The 8,180-nt window shown below is 48.5% G+C and overlaps 1 non-coding gene across 1 annotated transcript; it reads right to left on the bottom strand.

The window, feature by feature from the left end:
- Nucleotides 1-5,737: 5,737 nt before the first annotated feature.
- LOC131828463 (small nucleolar RNA U13) lies at nt 5,738-5,842 on the bottom strand. Its single transcript, XR_009352469.1, has one exon. It is a non-coding gene; the product is annotated as a small nucleolar RNA U13 (small nucleolar RNA).
- Nucleotides 5,843-8,180: the final 2,338 nt, after the last annotated feature.

Below are 8,180 nucleotides of genomic sequence, written 5' to 3'. Positions count from 1 at the left end.
AGGGGAAACCACCCTAACTTAGCCATGGCGAGGCCTCTGAGAGCTTAGGGGTCGTCTTTACTGGGGGGGGGGGTGTCTCCTTTAACATGTGAAAACCCTTCGGAACCTCCCTTTGCCTCACTTCCCTTCCAGCCTACTCCTGAGTCTACACCCACCACCCCTCAAGACCCAGGGAGGCAGCTCTTTCCGCCCACAGGTCCTGTCCCTGCGCGTTCCTAAAACCAGCATTCTGCACCCCAGTCGCCTCACGGGCTCTTTCTTGGTCGTTGGCTCCGGACCTCACGGCAGGAGCGCCTCACCCGTATTCCAGCGGCCTGTCACCCCGTCACCCCGTCACCCCGTCACCCCCGTCACCCCCGTCACCCCGTCACCCCGTCACCTGGATCCCGAGGTGCTGGCCCGTGGGGGTGTCCGTCGGGCGAGGCGCCGTGAAGGGCCTGTAAAGCCGTCGCGCCGCACGCGGGAGTGTGCAGGGTCCTCGGTGGGAGCAGGTGGTCCCGTCTCCCCGGTTACAAAGAAAACCGAGAGGGCGGCGGCTTGAGGACCCCGTGTCTGGGGCGGACACGCGGCCGTCGGGGCGCGGGGGGCCAGGCCCGTCTGAGCTGCGGCCCGGCGGCTCCGCGTCCCCGGCCTGCGTGTGACGGAGCCCGACCGTGCGACCGCTCTCGGGAGGGGACGGAGTAGGACACGCGACCTCGTCACCTCTGGTGTCGCGTGCGGATTCTTTACCGCTGCTCCTGCTGCGGCGGTCGAGCCCACGGCCACGACGAAGGGCCTCCGACGACCTCGGCGCCGAGCGGGGTTGGATGACAGCTTGGGGACAGCCCGGCCGCAGGGCCCCACCGGGGCTGGAGGAGCCGCCGGCTGCGCGGGGCGTTGGGCCGTGCGGAAGGAGGGGTTCCGCGGGACCCTGCTCTGCTCCCCTCGACCCTCGCCGCGCCTCCGCCGGGAGGACGGAGGAAGGATCGTCTGGGGTGTCCCCGCGGGTGCCCCCGACGCGGGTCGCCGCCCTCGGACCTTCGGCCCCGGGACGGCTGATGCAGAGAAGCCGAAGGACCGTTTCCAGGCGACCGCTGGCTGGTTCCTGCAGGCGCTCGTCGCGGGTTCCAGAGCATCTTGGGGTTTGAAAGTCAAATAATTGAGTGACTACGAGAAGAGGAGCAACGCCGCCGCCGCCGCTGTTTATGGGCCGCTTTCCTGATTCTCTCCCGTCGTCCTCAGAACAACCCTGGAAGGGGGTCCCCTGGCCCGCGCCCCGAGATCACTTTCTGGCCGCCTGTACTATCTGCTGTTACTTCATTCACGTTGTTTTGCCTTTGTCTTACCCTTCATCACCCTGACATAGGCTTCGGGTTTTTTTGTTTTCTCCTAGGGCTTTAGAGTAGATTTACAGTATCAAAATAATTTTTCTTCCCATTGCTATGAGACAAGAGGGCACGGAGGAGAAGACACTGCCTTACGTTTTAAAAAATCCCTGATCAGCCCCAAAGACTCTGTATGCCCTAGCTTCTCTGCAGTCGATGCTTCTTTTCACTTTTCCAAAGCGGCTCATACTACCTAGGGCATGGAATAAGTAGTTCTAATCAAAAGACTCTAAAATACAGCACAGCTCTAAAAAGACAGTTTCTTTTTCCCCTGCGCTATAGACTAAAGGGAAACACTGAGGCCAGCCAAGGGCTGTCCCAGGAGGTCAGTCAAGAAAGTCTGTCTCTCCATCTTGTTGCTCCACCATGCCCTGGGGTTACATTCTCATGCCCCAGGGCCAAAGCTGGGTTGATCCATGTCTGAGTTTCAGCTGGAGTGGAGAGTACAGGAAGTCTTACCAAGTGGCCGTGTCCTCAGGGACGTGGTCTAGACAGTGCTCTTTTCTCAGCGGCCTGAATTTAGTCACAAGGGCACTCCTGGTAGGAAGGGAACCTGAGAACTGTGGTTTACAACCTAGTAGCCATGCTTCTAGCTAGAGCTCAAGGAGTCCTATTACCGAACCAGCGGAGAAGAGATACTGGAGACCGCGACCCCAGAATGGCTATGCAGTAGGAGAGCAGAACTTCCCCCCCGCCAGTACCCCGAAATATCTACTTCATAGCATGTATCATAGCCTCTATTATTATTCATTTACCTGTTTATAGTGCGTAAGCTCCTGGGGTGGGGACACTACACCGCTGCATCCAGAGCTCCTCGCAGGTGGCTATGAACACAGGAACACCTGTTAGTGGTCAGGCTCGATCTCTGGGAAAGAGGAAAACTATCTAATGGCTCTCCTACAGGTCCTTGCACATCGTAGGGATCCAGTAAATTTTTGTTAAATGAATAGACCTAGCTGCAAATCCAGTAGAAAGACAAGACAAATCCAATCGGAGAGACAAGGAATGCCATTTGAAAAGCCTTGACATAAATATTTTGTTTTTAGAATTCAGTAAGGTAGGTAAAATATACAGATAAGTGTAAAGAAAGTCATGGTTAACACCTCCGTAACACTCGGACACAATTTTTTCCTATATGCGCGTACACGTACAGTTTTTAAAACCAGTATCATACCATATACCAATGGGCCATATTTTTCACTTTACTTCACGTCTCAGACATTACATTTTCTACAAACGAAGGTTTGTGGCAACCCAGCCCTGAGCAAGTCTACAGGCACCATTTTTTGCAATAGCACTTTTTCCCTTTTCGTGTCCTTGTCACATCTTGGTAACTCTTGAGATATTTCAAGCTTTTCCATTAAATATAACAAATATATGTCACAGTGGTCTGTGGTCAGTGATCTTCAATGTTACTATTGTCATTCTTTTGGGGCACCACAAACCGTGTCATATAATAATGAACTTAACTGCTGAGAGTCGCTCGTATCCTGACAGAGTCGCGCGTATCCTGACAGTCCACTGACCTGCCGTTCCCGCATCTCTCTCCCTCTCCTCAGGCCTCCCCACTCCCTGAGGAGCAACGAGATTGAAATTAGGCCAATCAATAACCTATTATGGCTTCTAAGTCTTTAACTGAAAAAAAGAGTTGCACAGTTCTCACTTTAAATCAAAAGCTTGAAATGATTTGTCTTCATAAGGAAGTCATGCCAAGAGCTGACAGAGGCGGAAAGTGAGGCCTCTCGCACGGGTTCGCCAAGTGAGAGCAGAGGAAAAGTTCTGGAAGGAAATGGAAAGTGCTACTCCTGTGAATGCATGAATGAGAAAGTGACACGGAAGAAGCTTTAACGGCCTGGGTAGAGGATCGATCCATCTGCAACAGTCCCTTAGACCGAAGCCTAAACCAGAGCAAGACCCTCACTCCCTCCAAGTCTCCGAAGGCTGAGAGAGGCGAGGAGTGGGAAGCCACAGCAGTGGCTGTGGTTCCCGGGGCTGCAGGAAAGAAGCTGGAACATCTCCGGAACATCAATGAACCCGCTGAAGCAGCCCATGCTGGCGGAGAAGCTGCCGCAAGTTCTCTAGAAGATCCAGCTAAGGGAACCGAGGAAGGGGTTACACTAAGTGAGAGATTTTACGTGTAAATGTAACAGCCTCAGTGCAGGAAGATGCCTTCTAGGACTTGCACCGCTAGAGAGGAGAAGTCAGTGCCTGCCTTCAGAGGACAAGGGACAGGCTGACTCTCTTGCTGGGGGTGAATGTAGCTGCTGACTATAAGTGGCAGATGATGCTCCCTGATCACTCTGAAACTCCCATGGCCCTTGCGAATTATGCCAAGTCTACTCTGTGTTCTATAATGGACCACGAGAGCCTGCGTGAGGGCACATCTGTTTACGACGTAACCAACTGAGTAGTTTAAGCCCACTGTTGAGACCTACAGCTCAGAAAAAGAGATTCCTTTCCAAATAATCCTGCTCGTTGACATTGTACCTGCTCACCGAGAGCTTGGACAGAGCTGTACTGTGCGATTACTGTTGTTTTCAGGCCTGTCAACACAACACCCATTCTGGGGCCCTTGGATCAAGGAGTAATTCTGATTTTCACATCTTACTATTTAAGAAATACATTTCCTAAGGGTATAGCTACCATAGACAGTGATACCTGTGTCGGATGTGGGCAAAGTAAACCAAAAACCTTCTGGAAAGGCACCATTTTAGATGCCAATAAGTACATTCACGATTGGTGGGCAGAGGTCAAGATATCAATATTAACAGGAGTTTAGAAGAAGTTGATTCCAACCCTCAGGAATGACTTTGAGGGGTTTAAGAATTGAGTTGAGGGAGTAACTGCTGATGTGATGGAAATACCAAGAGAACTAGAATCAGAAGTGGAGCCTAAAGATGGTGCTGAGTTGCTGGCAATCTCGTGATCACATGGGAATAGAGGAGAAGATGCTTCTTATGGGTGAGCAACGAAACTCCTTTCTTTTTTTTTTTTTTTTAAAGATTTTATGTATTTATTTGACAGAGAGAAATCACAAGTAGATGGAGAGGCAGGCAGAGAGAGAGAGGGAAGCAGGCTCCCTGCTGAGCAGAGAGCCCGATGCAGGACTCTATCCCAGGACCCCGAGATCATGACCCGAGCCGAAGGCAGCGGCTTAACCCACTGAGCCACCCAGGTGCCCCCGAAACTCCATTCTTGAGATGGAATCTACTCCTGGTGAAGATGCTTTAAGATGGTTGAAATGACAACAAAAGATTTAGAATACTCCATAAACTTGGTTGATAAAGCAGCAGTAGGGTTTGAGAGGAATATCTCCGATTTGGAAGAAAGTTCTACTGCGGGTAAAACATGATCAAACAGCATCACAGGCTACAGAGAAATTGTTCATGAAAGAAGAGTCAATCAATATATCAGACTTCACTGTTGTCTCATTTTAAGAAATTTCCACTGTTACCCCAACCTTCAGCAACCACCACCTTGATAGTCAGCAGCCACCAACCTCAAGGAAGAACTTCCAACAGGAAAAAAGACTGTAGACGCCCTGATGGGATGGATGGGATGATTAGCATTTCCTAGCAATAAGATTTATTTATTTGAGAGAGAGCGTGAGCACAAGCCGGGGTGGGGGTGGGGCAGAGAGAGAGGGACAGAGTGCAGAGTGCAGAGTCCAGGCAGGGCTGGGTCCCACATCTGTCCCTCAGATTATGACCTGAGCCAAAGTCAGGAGTCAGATGCTTAACTGACTGAGCCACCCAGGCGCCCTGCAATAAAGTATTTTTTAACTAAAGTATATACCTTGTTTTTTATGACATAATGTGATTGCACTCTTCAGAGACTACAGTATAGCATAAATATAACTTCTGTATGCACTGACCACTGGGGAACCAGAAAATTCTTTTGACTTGTTTTATTGCAATAGTTGCTTTATTGAGGTAATCTGGAACCCAACTCACAATATCTCCAAGGTATGCCTACATGCAGCTTATTTATTTTGAGTTATGAGATGTATTTAATTTTTTTATTTAAGTGTGGTTAACATACAGCGTTGCATTAGTTTCGGATGTATGATATAAGAGTCAACAATTCTACACATCTCTCAGTGCTCCTCAAAGTTAGTGTGCTGTCCCTCCCTTCATCTCCGCTGCCCATGCTCCTACCCACGTCCCCTCTGCCAATCACCGATTTGTTGTCTGCATTTGAGTCTAGTTTTTTGTTTTGTTTTGCCTCTGCTCATAATCTGCTTAAATAGAAAACTTCCCAAGTATACTCACAAGAAATAATGCTGCTTCTTCTTCTTCTTCTTCTTCTTCTTCTTCTTCTTCTTCTTCTTTTTTATTTTTTTAGAAATAATGCTTCTTTTATTTTATTTTTAACATTAAAAGGAAGATTGTGCCCAGGTTTGAGCAAGGTTTGAGGGGGTCACATGTCACACAATGCCCTGGACAGCCAAGCATAATGCTTATGAACTACAAAAGGTCTCAAAACACTGCCTGAAGTATGAGAATGAACACAGATAAATCAGATTGCGCGCTACAGTTACGTTTCGGGCGGTGATTGGAGAGAGCACAGAGTGAGTCTTACATGGACACATCTATTAGCTAGCAGACCTAGATCCCATGCTGAGGGCTCTTTGCAGAGTAGGGAAAAAAGGAATTCTCTAGAATAGTTTGTCAACCCCGAGATGCATATTTTTATTAGGATCGAATCCTTTCTTTCCACAGAAGGGCATTGCTTGCTTTTCTTCTCATCTTTCCTAGCCAAAGACGGGAAATTTCACTGGAAGAAAACTATCCAGATTTATTTTTACTTTTACCACCAACAAGTATATAATGCAAACTCCCATGCTGGACAGGACAGCTATGGTTATCCTGCCAAAATACCAGCAGTGCTGTCTTCCTGGGAGGTGAGGGAAACAACGAGGTTTGGAAGTCTGGTGTCCGCATGGATAGGAATATACAGATGACATTTCTGGATCCAGAGGTTCCCATCCACCCGTAAGAATATAGAGCTGGCATCAAGTCACTAAGCATAAAAAATGCTGTGGGTGTCTACAACTTTTTTAAAAAAGGCATTATCTGCATTTAAAATATGTTTTTTAATTTCCAAAATAGTCTGTGTAAGAAGTTGGGGAATTTGGGTGAAAACATGAGAGTGGGGGAAGGAAAGTAATGGGAACAATCGGAAACACATGCAGAAACGCATCGCAGTCTTTTGTGTTTCCAGCCTTTCACACATGTGAAAGCAGGAGTTTCCAGCAACCAGTACGGGTGTGGCCAAGTCACTTCCCCTCCTTGAGCCTTTGTTTCTTTATCACCAAAATAAAACAGGAGAGGAAAAGAAGCCAGAAGCTGCCATCAGTATAGGATGTAGCCCCCCTCTCCCGAGCAGCACAGAGTCCCATCCAGCCGGCATGTTATGATGGTTCCTGTGAGTACATTAGTTGTGTTATTTGGCATAGATTAATTCTATGGTTATTGCTATTTTTTCTCTGCCTGTTTGTTTGTTTGAAGGATATTGGTAGGTAGTTTTTCTGAATGGTGTTTTACCTGCTTAAAATTTCTTGTGTGATCTCTACCAACATGACTGATACTTCAGGAGTTCTCAGTTGTCCCTGAAAGCCTCTGATGCTGGTGCAAGTTTTAGTTGAGTCAAAAGCCTCCTCAAGATTTGAGAAAGGGGAGCCTCTTACACTGTGGGAATGCAAGCTGGGGCAGCCACTCTGTAAAATGGCATGGAGATTCCTCAAAAAGTTAAAAATAGAGCTCCCCTACAACCCAGCAATTGCACTACTGGGTATTTACCCTAAAGATACAAACGTAGTGATCTGAAGGGACACATGCACCCGAATATTTATAGCAGCAATGTCCACAATAGCCAAACTATGGAAAGAACCTAGATGTCCATCAACAGATGAATGGATAAAGAAGATGTAGATATATACACAATGGAATACTATGGAGCCATCAAAAAACCCAAAATCTTGTTATTTGCAGTGATGGATAGAACCAGAGGCTATTATGCTAAGTGAAATAAGTTGGTCAGAGAAAGACAATAATCATATGATCTCCCTGATATGAAGAATCTGAGAAGCAAGACAGAGGATCACAGGGGAAGGAGAAAAAAATGAAACAAGATGAAACCAGAGAGGGAGACAAACTGTAAGAGACTCTCAATCTCAAGAAACAAACCGAGGGTTGCTGGAGGGGAGGGCAGTGGGAGGGACAGGGTGTCCGGGTGGTGGACACTGGGCGGGTGTGTGCTATGGTGAGCACTGTCAGTGTGCAAGCCTGATGATTCACAGACCTGCACCCCGAAACAATGCATTATATGTTCATTTTTTAAAAATCAAAAAAAGAAAAAAACCTCCTCAAGTGTGTTTCCGAGGGATGGTCCCTGTTCACAAAAGGAGGGTGGTTGGGGACTTGCCTCAAGAAGACTGTAGTGACGAACACAGTCACTCGGACGTGCGGCGGGTGAGGCAGGGCCGGGCCCAGACGAGGGAGCGGCTGCGGGCGGGTGGCGCTCCTGGGCGCAGAGGCGCTCACGGTGAGTGACCGGTGCTGAGTGAACATTAAATCAGGCTGAGGTCCTCGAAATCTTGTGAACACTAGACCTCACTACTACCCACACAGCAGCTCTAGAGAAAGGAGACAACACGTTGCCTGCAAACGTCCTGCTGTCTTGGACCAGGGCTTGGAAGATGAGAGGGAAAAGCCGGCAGCTAACGGGAAGGCAAACGCAGAGAACGCCCGCACGTCGGTGGCTGTTGCAGCACAGTCACAGCACGGTCACAGCACTGTGTGTCACAACAGTCAC

This window comes from Mustela lutreola, chromosome 3, assembly GCF_030435805.1.
Source record: "Mustela lutreola isolate mMusLut2 chromosome 3, mMusLut2.pri, whole genome shotgun sequence".
NCBI lineage: Eukaryota > Metazoa > Chordata > Mammalia > Carnivora > Mustelidae > Mustela > Mustela lutreola.
The sequence above is the reverse complement of the archived record's forward strand: the minus strand, read 5'-3'. Positions and strand labels throughout refer to the sequence as shown.